This window comes from Desmodus rotundus, unplaced genomic scaffold, assembly GCF_022682495.2.
Source record: "Desmodus rotundus isolate HL8 unplaced genomic scaffold, HLdesRot8A.1 manual_scaffold_49, whole genome shotgun sequence".
NCBI classification, from domain to species: Eukaryota; Metazoa; Chordata; class Mammalia; order Chiroptera; family Phyllostomidae; genus Desmodus; species Desmodus rotundus.
Window position 1 is genome coordinate 31,722 of NW_026527577.1, and position 15,755 is coordinate 47,476.

The 15,755-nt window shown below is 42.3% G+C and overlaps 1 pseudogene; it reads right to left on the reverse strand.

The window, feature by feature from the left end:
* Positions 1-388: 388 nt before the first annotated feature.
* On the reverse strand, positions 389-456 carry LOC128780128 (U4 spliceosomal RNA; annotated as a pseudogene).
* Between the last annotated feature and the right edge of the window lie 15,299 nt (positions 457-15,755).

Consider the following 15,755-nt stretch of genomic DNA (forward strand, 5'->3'; position numbering starts at 1 on the left):
ATCTGATTAATGGGAGGTATTCAATGTCTAATACATGGACAAGGGGAATTCATATTCAAATGAATACCAAATAAATTGAGGTGATATTGGGTATATAGGGTATTTTGGAATATGGAAGAACAGAGTCTTAGATTTCAACAGTGAAATGGGGGACATGCAGGTAATTTAGGAAAAAAGCCAGCATACCTGGCAGGTTGATTTCTGTTCGGCAACTCCCAAAACTTTAAGACACGAGGAGACGGTAAGAGGGTCAACAAGCTCTTGCTAGGAGTTTCACTGTCTGAAGCTGAGGTGATGGTGCTGAAGCTCTCTTCCTAAACCAAACTGTGGCAACTAAACCTCTTAGGAAGAAATGAGATGACAATCCTAAGTAATTTCTCAGTCTTCCCTTTCTTTTAGCAATAATCGCGCCTCAGATAAACCTCATTGGCTACGATACTGCCACTGCGCAAAGCTCAGCCTTCCCTTCCTTAACAGCCAGTTTAAAATCAACGTGCCAAGTGCAAAATGTTAGCCCTCTTCATTGCCACCTTTGAAACTTTTAATAGAAGTTGTATATCCACAAGCTACATTAGAACATTGTTCCCTATTTCACTGACATAATCATTCAGTTTTGAGAATAAGTTACTTTACTTAAATTGTTAAATCTTCCTTAAGTAAATGGTGACGTACATGTACTCCTCAAATTCACCTCATATTAAACACCTGAGTGCTTGCTTACGTGATGGGGAAACAACCTTTCCCGTGACCTCAGGAATCTTTGGGCTGGTCTAATAATCCAACAGGTAGGACACAGATTAGCAAATGAAAATGGCCAAAGTAAGACATGCTTAGGCGGGAGAACATCACTCACAGGAGAGAGTCAGAAACCCCACACGCAGAAGAGCATAAATGAGACAGCGATGATGTGAGGGGCCATGGTTATTTTCTATGATAAAAATATCTTCTTACATATGGGGGAAAATATTTGTGATATAATACAAGGTGTTGGAACAACTGAAGGGGAAAAATATTGGGCCCCCTACATGACATCCTCCACCAAGATCAGTGCTTTAATTGATTTTAATAACCACTTATAACTAACATAAAAACACTGAGAGCTATGTGAAACGTACCAAGAGATCTAAAGTGAAGAATGGGGAAAATATACTACACGAACATTAACCAAATGAAAATTATATAACCTATAGTAGACTTGAACGTAAAAAACCAAAAAACAAAAAAACAAACACTACTAAAAACAAAGAGGAGTACTTCATATCAGTAAGTTCAATTCAGCAGATAGTTCCAAATTTTTATTCACTTAATAACATAAACTCAAAATTATATAGAACAGAGCTATATGGAAAAATACACAAATTAATATTCATAATGGGAGATTTAATAAACCTCTATCATTCAGGTTCTGTTTCAGAACCAATACAGCCCACAAAAATTGGTGAAAATATTAAAAAATAACATGAGAAGCAAATTGCATTCAATGTGCATAAGTACTTCACTACACCCCAAAAATGCAAATACGCCCCAGATGCTTTCCAAGCACCCTGGGAACTTTTTTAAAAAAGTGGCCATAGAGTGATATAAAGCAAGTTCCAATACACGTCAAAGGAATGACATTTATTTACAATTATATATATTTCTTGCTTTTGAAGCAGGGTGCAGCCAAGAGGAGGGCCCCAAGAAGGGATTTGTAATGGGGTCCAGGACTCAGGGTGTCCAGGAAATATTAGAAAAATGTATGTAGGATGTCTTCACCCCCACAGGCCTGAGCCAAGGGGGATGGGACACATGGAACAGGGCCATTCAGAGCTGTTTTGGGTAGCAAGAGCTTTGCAGCTAACCCCTGGCACAGTCATTTAACATATCTATAACCTTTAACTGGTTTCATGGATGTGTTAAGTAGCTGTGGCCATGCTTTGAGCCAGGGGAATGGGACCAAATTCCACCCAGGATGGGACTGGGAAGCAACTCCCCCTGGTTACAGGGCCTGCATGAGAGCGTGGAGATGATTGGCTCCATGCCATGGGGCCACACATGCCCAGACTTACTATGGCAGCCCAGAAAAGCTGGAAGAATACAGGGATGCTGGCAGGTGTAGCTGACTGTAGGAGGAGTCAGAAATGGGGCTGCAAAGGAAGATGGGCACTGGGATTTAAACCTAGGCCCGGCAGCCATAGAAAGGAGAGAGACCACGCGGCTTCAAAGAGTAGGGAGGACCACAAGGTTATGGGGGAGAAAGAAGAGACCATGCAGCTCTGAAGGAAGGAGTGAACCACGAGGCTCTGAAGCAAGTAGATAGATAGAGGTCCATGTGGTTCTGAAGTGGGGAAAAGGACCACGCGGTTCTGAAGGAGAGTAAAGAGGACCACGAGGTTTTGGAGTGCTTCTTCTTGCCACGTGGCTTAGGCAGCAGGAGAGACTTTGCAGCCATAGAGAAAGGGGAGAAAGGACTCTTGCTGCTGGGCCATGAGAAGGTGCCACATGGCTTTGGATTAACTGGAGATCGCAGCAGCCACACAGCTGATGGTGCTGGGAGCCTGAATCACGGACTTCTACTTCTTTTCCTGAGACACGGTACCCCGGACTGGGCACAGGGAGAGGGAAGGACTGTGCATCTGTGGGTATTCTAGAGGACTTTAGTATCTTACTGAAGACATTAGGTCATTATTCTAAGTTTGTGTAACTTTTGAATAAACAATTCCTTTCCTTTTCACCAGTCTCTGGCATTGAGAGACGTCTTTCCTCTGGCGGCGGGCATTGCGAACCTAGCAGGTGGGCGTGGGGGGAAGGAACCTCCAGAGACAGAAAGGTGGAATCCTTTCTGTAATAATTTATCGTGAACCACTCCCACCCTCTTGCTCTGTAACACTTTCACTGCCATTAATCAAGAAATCAGTAACACAGATAGCTAGAAAGTACTTATATTTACAAATTATGAAATACACTTGTAAATAACCACGCCACAATAAATCACAATTGGATAGAAAATAATTTGCGTGGTTGATAGTGAAAACACTTCTTACCAAGGCCAGATCACTCAGGTTCCAAAGATGATCCAGCTTCAAGATCAGTGGTTTTCACCTGAGGTTGACTTTCCCCCCAAGGGGACATTTGGCACATTGTGTGGACACCTTTCAGACTGTCCTTAGGGTGGGGTTAAGGTGGGAGTTACTGGCATGCACTGAACAGAGGTAAGGACTGCGAATAAGCACCTACAATGCAGAGAAAAATCTCCCAGGAGAAAGAATGATCCGTAGCCATGAGAAACCCTCCTCTGTATGGAGCAGGATGAAGAGTCCATTAGAATACAAACAGCATGTGACTTTGCACCCTGGATCTGAAATCACACCTCTCTCTGGACAGGCAGCCTGGAGGCTGAGAGCTAAAGAACAACAACAATTATAACAGTGCCAGTCATCTTGCAAAGACTGGGGACAAATGTCCTCGGCTAAGAAGACACCTGGGAAAGCTCACAAGCCAAGGAAGACATGGCACCTTAAGAGACTGCACCAGATGTGATAAATCACAGCACTGAGGCTCACTGTCTCTTTTCATTGCCCATAAATCACTCTTCAGTAATTGTTTCTTAAAATAACTTAGAATCTACAATCTTACAATCTACAATCCAGAATTCACCATCAAACGTTCTCCTCTTTGAAAATGTGGACATTGGCCATATTGCCAGTTCCTCAGATAACCTACAGGGGGCACAATTTTACTTACAAAATACTTCTGATTTCTAGAACACCGTTGCTCCAGGCCCTGAACTCATTTATGATGCTAAGATTCATGTTACTATTTTATTTAATTACTAATGAACTTATAACTAACACATTTTACCTGCTCATGTCTTCATGTTTATTCCAAGCTTTAACTATTTTTTCATATTTTACACAACTAAAGTAATGTAATTTTATTTTTGCATGATATCGTATTTACCTTGACGACTCATCAATATCAACTTAAAGTTATTATAAATAATACAACTTAGTAAATTGTGTAGTAAATAACAAGCAAAATAAATACCTTTTCTATAAACAAAGAATAATTTAAAGATATCATCAAAGAAAAGAACCCATGGGACACCCCCAAATCTGGTATCTGGTCCGGATGATGTGCTCGTACAGAGTGGTCCCAAGGAACTGGCGAGTAACATTGGGACCTGAGAGTTGTACCTCAAAACAGTCTTTAAAAAAAAAAAATCAAGTCACTGATACTCCAGTATAATCAACCGCTTTTCCTGCTGACCTGCACTAAGGTGTTATTCCAACAATTCCCACCAGATGGCAGTGTAGATACACACTTGGGACATGTATTAGTGGCTTGGCCATATGGTTTGTATGATTTTTATGTATAAAATGATAGCAGTTTTATTTTTTTAAACCTCTTCGGTTAAAATTTATTTTAAATACATTTTACTTTCTTCATTGGTTAAGCAAGCTGCAACAAACAAAGCAAATTGCAAATGATTTTGAGCACAGTTGCAACTCCTAAAAACCTGACTGTATTACACTATACAGCAACTTCCAACAAATGGCACATAGAACACGTTTATTGCTTCATTTTCACTAATTGGAAACCAGTCACAAGGTAACTGGGCAGTCCTCACCTGTGCACATTTTAAAATACACTTCTAAACACCATTGCCATCAACAGTCATTGACATTCCACTAGGATCAACTACTTTTCTTGTTGACAGGCACTGAGGTGTTATTCCCAAAATGAACAAGAGATGTCAGCAGGGAACCACGCTTGGAACTTTTCTTTCTTTTTGTTTTCATTGACCATATTGTACTATGGAGCAAGTTTCAAACAAAAAAAAAAAAATCAGATTCTCTGAGGTTCCGACCAAGATGGGGCCATAGGTAGAAACCCTTCACTTCCTCACACAACCAAAAGGAGGATAAAAACCAATCCAAAATCAATAAACAACCAGAAATGCCACAAAATCAACCTGGGTGGAACTCTGACAACAAAGGAACTAAAGAAACAGTCAACCAGACCAACCAGACTGGTGCACCAAAACAAAGAAATATGGCCCAAGCGAAAGAACAGAGCAAAACTCCAGAAAGAGAGCTAAGCGATGAGCAGACAGCCAACCTATCTGACGGAGAGTTAAAAGCCCTGGTGATCAAAATGCTCACAGAACTGACTGAGCTTGGTCGCAAGATGAAAGGACAAATGAAGACTACCCAAAGTGAAATAAAGTAAAATATTTAGGGGACCAACAGTGACAGGAAGGAACCCAGGACTCAAATCAACTCTTTGGAACAAAAGGAAGAAATAAACATGCAACTGGAACAAAATGAAGAAAGAATTCAAAAAATGAAGAGAAGCTTAGGAACCTCTGGGACAACTTTAAACGTTCCAATACCCAAATCGTAGAGGTTCCAGAAGGAGAACAACAAGAGCAAGAAATTGAAAACTTATTTCAACAAAAAATGAAGAAAAACTTCCCCAATCTGGAGAAGGAAATAGACTTCCAGGAAGTCCAGGAAGCCCAGACAGTCCCAAAGAAGGTGGGCCCAAAGAGGAACACACCAAGGAACATCATCATTAAGTTACCCAACATTAACGATAAAGAGATAATGTTAAAAGCAGCAAGTGAAAGGAGAGAGTTACCTACAAACCGGTGCCCATAATGCTATCAGCTGATTTCTCAAAAGAAACCTTGCAAGCAAGAAGGGGCTGGAAAGAAGTATTCAAAGTCATGAAAGGCAAGGACCTCCATCCAAGATGACTCTATCTAGCAAAGCTATCATTCAGAATGGAAGGGCAGATAAAGTGCTTCCCAGATAAGGTCAAGTTAAAGGAGTTCATAATCACCAAGCCCTTATTCTATGAAATGTTAAAGGGACTTATCTAACAAATTGAAGAAGACCAAAACTATGAACAGTGAAATGTCAACAAACTCACAACTATCAACAACTGAACCAAAAAGAAAAGGAAAAAAAAGGAAAACCAAAACTAAGCAAACAACTAGAACAGGAACAGAATCAGAGAAATGGACATCACGTGGAGGGATTTCAGCGGGGAGGGGGAAGGGAGGAATAGGGGGGCAAGTGTACAGGGAAAAAGAAGTATAAAAGTAGGCATAAACTAGATGGGAGGGATAAAAATGGTATAGGAAAGAGAGAACGCAAAGAACTTCTGTGTACAAGGCATGGACATGAACTAAGTGGGGGAGGAATGCTGGAGGGTAAGGGGTGTGGGGACAAGGGAGGAAAAAAGGGGAAAAATTGGGAAAACCATAATAGCATAATCAATACTTTTTAAAAATAAATATAGTAAGTAAATAAATAAATTTAAATAAATTTCAAAAAACCAAAGTAACTGCACATGACTGACTGATGGTAAAGATGCTCTGTATGAAAACTTAAGAAAGAAATCCTTACCCTTCAATGCACAGGTTAGAAACAGAAGCTGGAAATGCACAAGTTTTGCACCTGTGCGAGGAACCTAAAATAGTAAACCAAGTCCAGGCAAAGTGGAGGAAACGAGCCCGTAGACATGTCCTCAGGGGCACGTACATAAAATGAGAGCGCTTGTATATTACTTTACTTTTATACGCCTCTCGGTGGACAATTTCAAATACATTTGACCTCCATGTTATTTAAAGAACCTGCAATGAAAATCGAATTACAAGCGATTTTCAAGCACACTTGGCACTTGTAAAAACCTGCCTCTATTACGCTACAAAGCCAGTTCCAGGAAACGTCACAGACAATAGGCTTATTGCTCCCTTGGCCGATATCTGGAGACCAGTCACAAAGTAACTGCACAGTCCTGACACTTGGACATCTTCAACTGATTATCTAAATTGCACTACTATGAAAAGTCAAAGATATTCCCAGTGGAATCAACAGCTTTTCCTGCGGACCGGCACTAAGGTGTCATTCCCAAAAGTGGCCACGAGATGGCAGCATAGACTGACACAGGCAACGCACGTCGCACTAATTAAAGCCTTGGTTGAAAGGTTCCTTAGCTTTTTATGGTAAGATGCACTGACCCGCACACTTTTCATTTTCCCCCAAAATTATAACTGCACAACGTCATCGCCATTCCGTTCTAGTGGCCTCTGATATCTTTCAGGCAACTTCCCATTCCATCGTCCCACAGCCCTGATACCTTTAGCAGCAGAGAGTTCTTCCAGGTGCCTTTTGCAGTCTTCCAGGGTACAGAAATTTCTCTCCACGGAGAAACTCGGGATACGGAACTAAACGGCCATGCAAAGGTGCAATTTCTGGTGAGTTCTGCTAAGGAATCACGACTGCGCGGCCAGGCTAGAACCGTTTTTTCCCTGGTCACCAAAGAGAAACATATTCTCCCACCTCATCCTGAAGCTTTCCCGTCTTCTGCTTCGACTCTGTCAACCGGCAGTACTTACAATTCGTCTGATGGGCCAGCATGTGTTGCGAATATCCCACTGGTTTTCCCCAAGGAGCATCTCCTACAGGAATCCCTCCCATATCACCACATAGGCAACATCACCTGCTCTGGATGAAGACAGCCCTGTGGAGGAGCTGCTGGCGGTGGTTCCTTCATTTGCCCACCATCTCTCCTGTTCCACATTATTCTCAAAGTTTAACAGTTCATACCCCCCTCAAAACTTGCTTGCAAGCAGAACGGTTTCCTTATGATTCCGAAGAGAAACGCCTGTGGGAATGAGGTCAAGAAAGTCCCGCCCCCTCACCCCTTTAACTTCTGTGGACCCAAACATCAAAGCCATTCACATAATCATGCAGGTGCAAATGATTTTCAATGCTCAATTTGGATACTTTGAGTATGTCACCTGTCTCCCACATGGCATAACCTGGTCTGTCCTCAGGTAAGATCTGGACTCGATGGCCGTGAACTGCTACTGGTCTGCCATGCCGTGGGGCACCTCTGTGCAAGAAATCTTGGGCGTGAAACTTCGCAAATCACTTCTGACACATTTCATCACCTAAGGGCTCCTTCTCCATACACACTACAAATCTTTATTTGGGCATTCCAGATGTGCTTTCACCTTTCTTGAAATGACAGAGCCTCATGTGCCAAAACTGTTCCTTATGTTCAACCATCTTCAGGATGAAAATGGCCACAACATCACTCAGTGGTTTTGATGAGTGTTTTCTTAAAACACATGCTGCTATGACATCTGTCATGATACACTCCAACAAAACAGTTTCCCGTGAAGTTAAAGACAAGAACACAATCCAGAGTCACATGAAGGGGCAGGATGGCAGAAGGGTGGTGGGGGCCGTACTGACTTTTGGGCCAACCCGGTATAAAGACAGCTTCAACCAGAATTGCACCATTGAAATCAATTACAGTATGTGTTTTGCTCTCGCAGCACTAAAGGTAGAGTTCACTGAAAATGGGTGACTGGAATGTTCTCCTGCTTGGTACTTCTGAAATAGACTCCTACAGAACCTCCAAAATGAACCACATTGTGAGTTACAAAATGGTTTGAACTGAATGATGCTAAACATACTACATACTTAAACTTGAGAACAAAATCTGCACCCTTAAACACACGTGTTAGGCACAAGACCTCAAATTGTACAAGAGTGGCACTCATTTGAGGAACCGAAAAGAGTAAATGAAGCCAAGACACACTCTAGGAAACAGGCTTCTAGACGTGTCTGGAAGGGCACGTACAGAAAATGACAGCGATTTGATTTGATTTAACCTCCGAGTGGAGAATTTTGAATACATTTTATTTTCCCCTTGTTTAAAGAAGCTGCAACACACAAGACAAATTACAAAAAATTTTCAAATATACTTAGACCTTGTAAAAACCTGACTCTATCATGCTAAAAGCCAGTTCCAACAAATGTCACATAAGTAGTGCTTCCTTTGCCCTTAATCTAGAAACCAATCAGAAAGTAAACTCACAATCCTTACATTTAGATGTCTTGAAATGCACTTGTAATTAACATTGCTGTCAAAAGTCATTGATATTCCACTGGAATCAACCAATTCTCCTGGGGACCTGCACTAAGGTGTCATTCCCGAAAATGCCACGAGAGGGTAGCAGAGATGCACATTTCGAACACGGGTACTTTGATCTTTGCCGAAGGGATCCTGCGGTTTTTACCCGGAGTGACAACGACAGGCACATTCTTCATTTTCCCCCAACAACGTGAATGAACAACGGTTTCAACGTTGTCTTCAACCGCCCTCTGCCATTTTTCAGGCAACTTCACTATTCCGTCTTCCCAAAATATTGTTATCTGTTGGAACAGGGAACTCTTCCAGGTGCCTTCTGCAGTCTTCCAGGGAATGGAAACCTTTCTCCATTAAGAGAAATTCAGAAAGACTGAACTAAACAGCCACGCAAAGTTGTGATGTCTGCTGAGTACTGTGCACAAATCACGACTGGCAGCCAGGCTGGGAACACGTTGGCCTGGTCACCAAAGGGAAACAAAAACTCTCACCTTATCCACAAGCTTCCGTGTCTTCTGCTGACAAACTGTGGACTCTCCCTGGAGTGGTGCTTTCAGTTGGTTTAATCGGGAGCCATACCTGTTGCAAGTAACCCCACTGGCTTTCCGCAAGCATATTCTACTAAAGTACCCTCTCCCGAACCCACCACGTACACACTACCACATTCTTTGCACGAAGATGCTCCTTTTCTTTTTTGAAATATCCTCTTTTTATTTTTTTAAGATTGTATTTATTTGTTTTTAGAGGGGGGGTAGGGAGGGAGAGAGAAACATGAATGAGTCATTGCCTCTTGAGCACCCCCTACTGGGGACCCGGCCCATATCGAACCTGACTGGGATGTGTCCTGACTGGGAATCGAACCTGTAACCCTGTGGCTTGCCAGCAGGCACTCAATCCACTGAGCCACACCAGCCAAGGCTGAAGATCCTCCTTTGGAGGGGCTGGTGATGGTTCCCTTCATATGCCCATGATCTCTCCCATTCCACATTACTGTAAAATATCAACAGTTCTTCCTCCTCCTCACTATTTGTCTTGGAAATGAAACATTTCCTTGTGTTTCATTAGAGAATCTCATGTGGAAATATGGTCAAGAAGGGTTTAATCCCACCTCCACCCACCCCACTTAACTTCTGTGAAACCCAGACTTAAAACAGACTAATGTAACTGTGCTGGTACAAATGACTTTCCACGCATGATTCGGAAACTTTGAGTATGTCCCTGACTTCCATGTGCCATAACGTGGTCTGTCCTCAGTTCACATACGCCCTGGATGGCTCTCCACTGCAAGTGGTCTACCTACCCATGCAGCCACTGCACCCGAGAAACCTCCAGCATCCAACTTCCCAATCTACTTCAGACACGTCCCATCGTGTCTGAAGTCACAGCATCTTCTCCATAAATCTTTTCTTGCCTTACACTGATGCTCGTACCTTTCTTGAAATGACCAGCCTAAGTGGCCAAAGATATTCCTTACGTCCACCCATGTTCACTGTGAAAAAGGCCACACACACATTCACCAGTTGTGATAAGGTTTATCACACGCTTATATAATAGCTGTCACAGTACCATCTAACAAAACTGTTTTGAATGATGTTAAGGGCAAGTATGGGCGACCAGAGACAGGTGATGGGGTGGGGGTGTGGGAGGGGGGTTGCAGGCTGAACTGACTTGTGGCTGAACTGACTTTTCAGCCAAACAGACATTGGCCAAAAGGCCTTTTTCACCAAACAGGCTTTTTGGCCAAAGAGGCCTTTTCGCTGACCCAATTTAAGGCAAGTTTCAACCAGCATCGCAGCCGCAAAATCGTATACAGTCCATTTTTTGCTCCCAAAGCATTTAACCTAGTATTCACAGAGAATAGACGAATAGATAGTTCTGTTGTTCAGCACTTCCGAAAGAGACTCCTACAGAAGCTCCAAAATGAACCACCATAGGAATTACTTGATAACTTCACCCGAATGACGCTAAAGATACTAATTACCAATTCTTGATAAAGAATTCTTCACCCCTCAATGCAGAGGTCAGAAGCAGAAACTGGAAATGTACAAGGTTTGCACATGTGGGAGGAACCGAAAAAGGAAAAGGAAGTCCAGGTAAAGTTGAGGAAACAACAGTACATACACCGATAGCGCTAATATTTTACTTTGTTTTTTTTTTCTGCACCTCTTGGTGCAGAATTCTGTATAAATTTTACCTCCACGTTGTTTAAGGAAGCTGCAACAAAGCAAAGACAAACGAATTTCAAGCACACCTTCAACTTGTCCAAGACTGATGCTACTATGCTGCAGAGCCAGTTCTGAGAAACGTCACATAAGACCTATCAGTGGCTCCTTTGCCCTTAACCTGAAAGCCAGTCACAAGGTAACTGGACACCCCTGAAATTTAGATGTTTTCGAATGCACTTGTAAATACCACTGCCACCCAAAGTCATTGACATTCCACTGGAATCAACCACTTTTCCTGCTGACCTGCACTGAAGTGTCATTCCCGAAAATAACCACGAGATGGCAGCAGAGACCGACAGTTGGAACACACTCTATTATTGGCTTCCCACAAAGGTTCCTTCGCTTTTTGCCCGAAAGAGGACCCTAAAATAGTAAACGCACTCTAGGCAAAGTTGAGTAAACGAGCCCGTAAACATGTCCACAGGGGCATATACATAAAATGAAAGTGCTTGTATTTTGCGTCACTTTTTCTTACTTCTTCGTAGAGAACTTCAAATAAATTTTACCTCCTCGTTGTTTAAGGATTCTGCATCAGAGAAATCAAATTACAAGTGATTTTCAAGCATACCTGGAACTTGTAGAAACCCAACTCTATCACGCTACACAGCCAGATCCAAGAAATGTCACAGAAAATATGCTTATTGCAATCTTGGCCGTTAATCTGGAAACCAGTGACAAGGTAAATGGCCAGCCCTGACATTTTTGTTTAATTTTTATTGTTATTCAATTACAGTTGTATGCCTTTTCTCCCCTTCCCTCCCCCCATTCCAGCTGAACAGCCCTGACATTTAGACGTTTTCAAATGCACTTCTGAATACCCCTGCTATCCAAAGTCATTCATATTCCTCTGGAATCAACCACTGATCCTGCTGACCTGTACTGAGGTGTTATTCCTGAGAATGGCCACGAGATGGCAGCAAAGACCAGCATTTGACACAGCATACTAAAGGCTTGGTCAAAAATTTTGTTTGCTTTTCACCATCAGATGCCATGACAGACACAATTTTCATTTTCCCCCAAACAACGGGACTGAACAACCACTGCACAGCGTTGTCACATTTTGTTCCACTGACCTCTGCCACCTTTCAAGCTATTTCACCGTTCCATCGTCCCATAACATTGTTCTCTTTCATACCAGAGAACGCTTCCAAGTGTCTTCTGCAGTCTTCCAGGGAATGGAAGTTTCTCTCCAATAAGAGAAATTCACAAAGACCAAACTAAAGTGTCATGCAAAGACACAGCTCTGGTGAGGACTGCGGATGAATCGTGACTGCCCAGCCAGGCGGGAACAGTTTTCCCCTGGTCACCAAAGAGAAACGTGGGCGCTCCTGCCTTATCCTGAAGTTCCCCTGTCTTTCCTGACAAATTGTGGACATATTCCCTCGGGTGGCTTTCACCTGGTCTAACAGAGATCAGTACTTGTTGGGAGAAGTCCGCTGGGTTTCCACAAGGAGCTCCCACTGCAGGACATCACCTCCTTTGGATGAAGACCACCCTTTGGATGGGCTGCTGGTGGTTCCTGGGCTTCCCTCAATATCTCCTGTTCCATATTGTTCTCAAATATCAACGGTTAATCCCCTCACACTTTGTCTTGGAAATGGAAGTTTCCCTTCCATTTCTGTAGAGAACTGCATGTGGAAATTCAGTCAAGATGGGACCCCCACCACCAAGCTTGACTTCTGTGGAATCCAAATGTCAAAGAGATTAACGTATCAAGCTGCTGCAAATGCTTTTCGATGCTTGATTGGGATACTTTGAGTATGTTTCCTTTCTCCTGCGTGCCATAACGTGGTCCGTCCTCTGTGAACGTCTGCCCTGGATGGCTCTCCACTGCTCCTGGTCTGCCTACCTGTGGGGCAACTGCACATGAGAAATCTCCCACATGAATCTTTGCAACCCACTTCTCACATGTTCCATCAGACTCAGCATCTTCTCTGTACACACCAAGCATCTTTTCTTGCCTTACACTTGTGCTTGTACCTTTCTGGAAATGACACAGACTGAGGGGCCAAAAATGTTCCTTATGTTCATGCATCTTCAGTAGGAAGAGGGCCACACACACATTCAACAGTTGTCATGAGGTTTGTCATCCCACAGGGATATGACAGTTGTCACGATACTGTCTAAAAAACAGTTTCAAATGACATTAAAGGCAAGTATGTGGGACCGTTGCCTGGTGATGACGTGGCGGTAACACAGAGGTGGTGCAGTTGTGGGGGACCGAACTGACTTTTTGGACAACTAGAAAGTAACTAGAAAGCCCTTACACTTAGGTGTTTTGAAATGCACTTCTAAATACCACTGCCATCAACAGTCATTGATATTCCACTGGAATCAACCACTTTTCCTGACTCAACTAAGATGTCATTCCCCAGAAAGCCCACAAGATAGCAGCAGTATGCACACTTAGAACATTTTGGAAATGACCCTATTGTACCATCCCTGTGTTCTCAACCAACTTCAAAGGACTGAAATTATAGAGAATATGTTTCACCCTCATGGCTGCTAATGTAGAACTCAGAAACAAAAGGTAACTGGAAAGTTCTTTCATTTAAATGTAATGAAAGACACTTCTCAAATAACATTCCACGAACCCTTAGTAGATAATTTACTATAGCCAATGACTTTTACTGCCGGCCTGCACGAACCTGTTATTCCCAGGTGACACACCTGAGACAATTTTCAAAGGGACGATGCTGTGCTAAGGCAAGTTTTAACAGATTTCAAAGGACTGAAATTACATACAATATGTTTCTTACTGTCATTGCTGTTAATATACAAATCAGGAACAAAGGGTAACTAGTAAGTCCTGATATTTAAAAGTTACTAAATACACGTCTAAATAACTTTGCAATCAACATTCATTGATGTTGTAACTACAGTCAACCACTTTTCCTGCTCACCTGCCCCTAACATGTTATTCCTCAAATGCCCACGAGATGGCAGCAGAGACGCACACTTGGAACACTGTACTCTTCGCTGGGCCAAAAGGTTCATTCAGTTTTTATGCTAAGACGCAAAGGAAGACACGTTTTTCATTTTCACCAATAACTGTATTGAGCAATGTATTCACCGTTTTGTTCCACTGCTTTCTGCAATATAGCAGGCCTCTTCATAATTCCATCTTCCCCAAAGTTTTTATCGTTTGTCCAAGCCAATATAAAGCCAGTTTCAACAAGCATCGCAGCAGTGAAATTATATATGATGTTTCTGAAGTGCTCTCATTGCACTTCAGCCAGAATTCACATTCGGGAAATGGGACTCAGGAAAGTCTTTATATTTGGTAGTTTACTATAATATCCTCATAAACAACCTCAAAGGTAAAACACGATTTGAATTACAAAATAATTGAAAATGAATGGTGATAAAGATACTGCATACCAAAACTCATGTAGGAAATCTTCACCCTTCAATGCAGATTATCAGAAATAAAAGCTGCAAATTTACAATTTTTGTACCCATATTAGGAACCTAAAATAGTACATTAAATCCAGAGAAAGTAGACAAAAACGTGCACAGGAGGTGAGAGGGGGCCACAGATGTGGGTGGGGCTTGGTGGGAGGCCAATTTAGGCTGGGGGGCGTGAGGGGCTGGCAATTCTGGGGGAGAGATGAGCAACCACACCGGTTGGAAGTTAGGTGCTGCCATCTGCCAGGGGCTGCTGGTCTCCGTGGTCCCGAGGTGTTGCTCACAGCCTAAGTTGATGCAAGCAACGCAATCCAGGGACAGGAGCTGAGCTGTGTGGGGGCTATGAGGTGGGGGGAGGGTGGAGGGCAGATACAGCCCCGCTGTGGGGAGCAGAAAAGGGGGGCCTGGCTGTTTCTGGGGTACACGTCTCAGGTCACAATTTAGCTGACCACTTACTGTGGGACCACTTTTCTATATTTATCTAGAGTATATTTCAGTTATAGATAACTTTGGTCCATGGATATACAATGATACCCATTTTTTAACCCAGAAACAAGATGATATTTTTCATCTGTTAAAGTTTCTGTTATTGGGTGGCAATTTCCAATTTCGTTCATACAGATCCTGTACATTGTTGTTAAGTTTATTCCTGGTTGGCTTTTTACCTGTTTTGTTGCTATTGAGTCTTTTTTAAAAATTGTACCTTTAATTTCCTCTTTCTGCATATTTATTTCTGCATGTTATTTTCGCATCACTGCACTAAATTCTATTTGTGATTGTTTTTCATCAATTCTCATGAGTTACGAAGGTAAACATGCTCTCATGCAATAATGATCGTCACATGTTTGTAGCTGTAGGTGACCTAGAAATAGTTAAAGTTTGAAAGAACACAGGAAGTGAGGTAATGTAAGGAGATAGAAAAATTTTCTTTGTTAGTCATACATAGATTAACGACTCAATAAAATAGTAACATCATTCTTAGCATTTTAAATGATTTTGGGGCCTGGAAGACATGGTGTTGTAGAAATCAGAAGTATTTTGTTACAGGGAATGTGCCCCGGGGAGGTAATCTGAGGAACACAGAGTGTGGCAAATGTCCACATTTTCAAAGAGGAAAACTTGAGATGGTGAAATGTGGAATCTAACAGAGTAAGAATCTTTGTTCAATTGACATTATGAAGAAGTTATTAC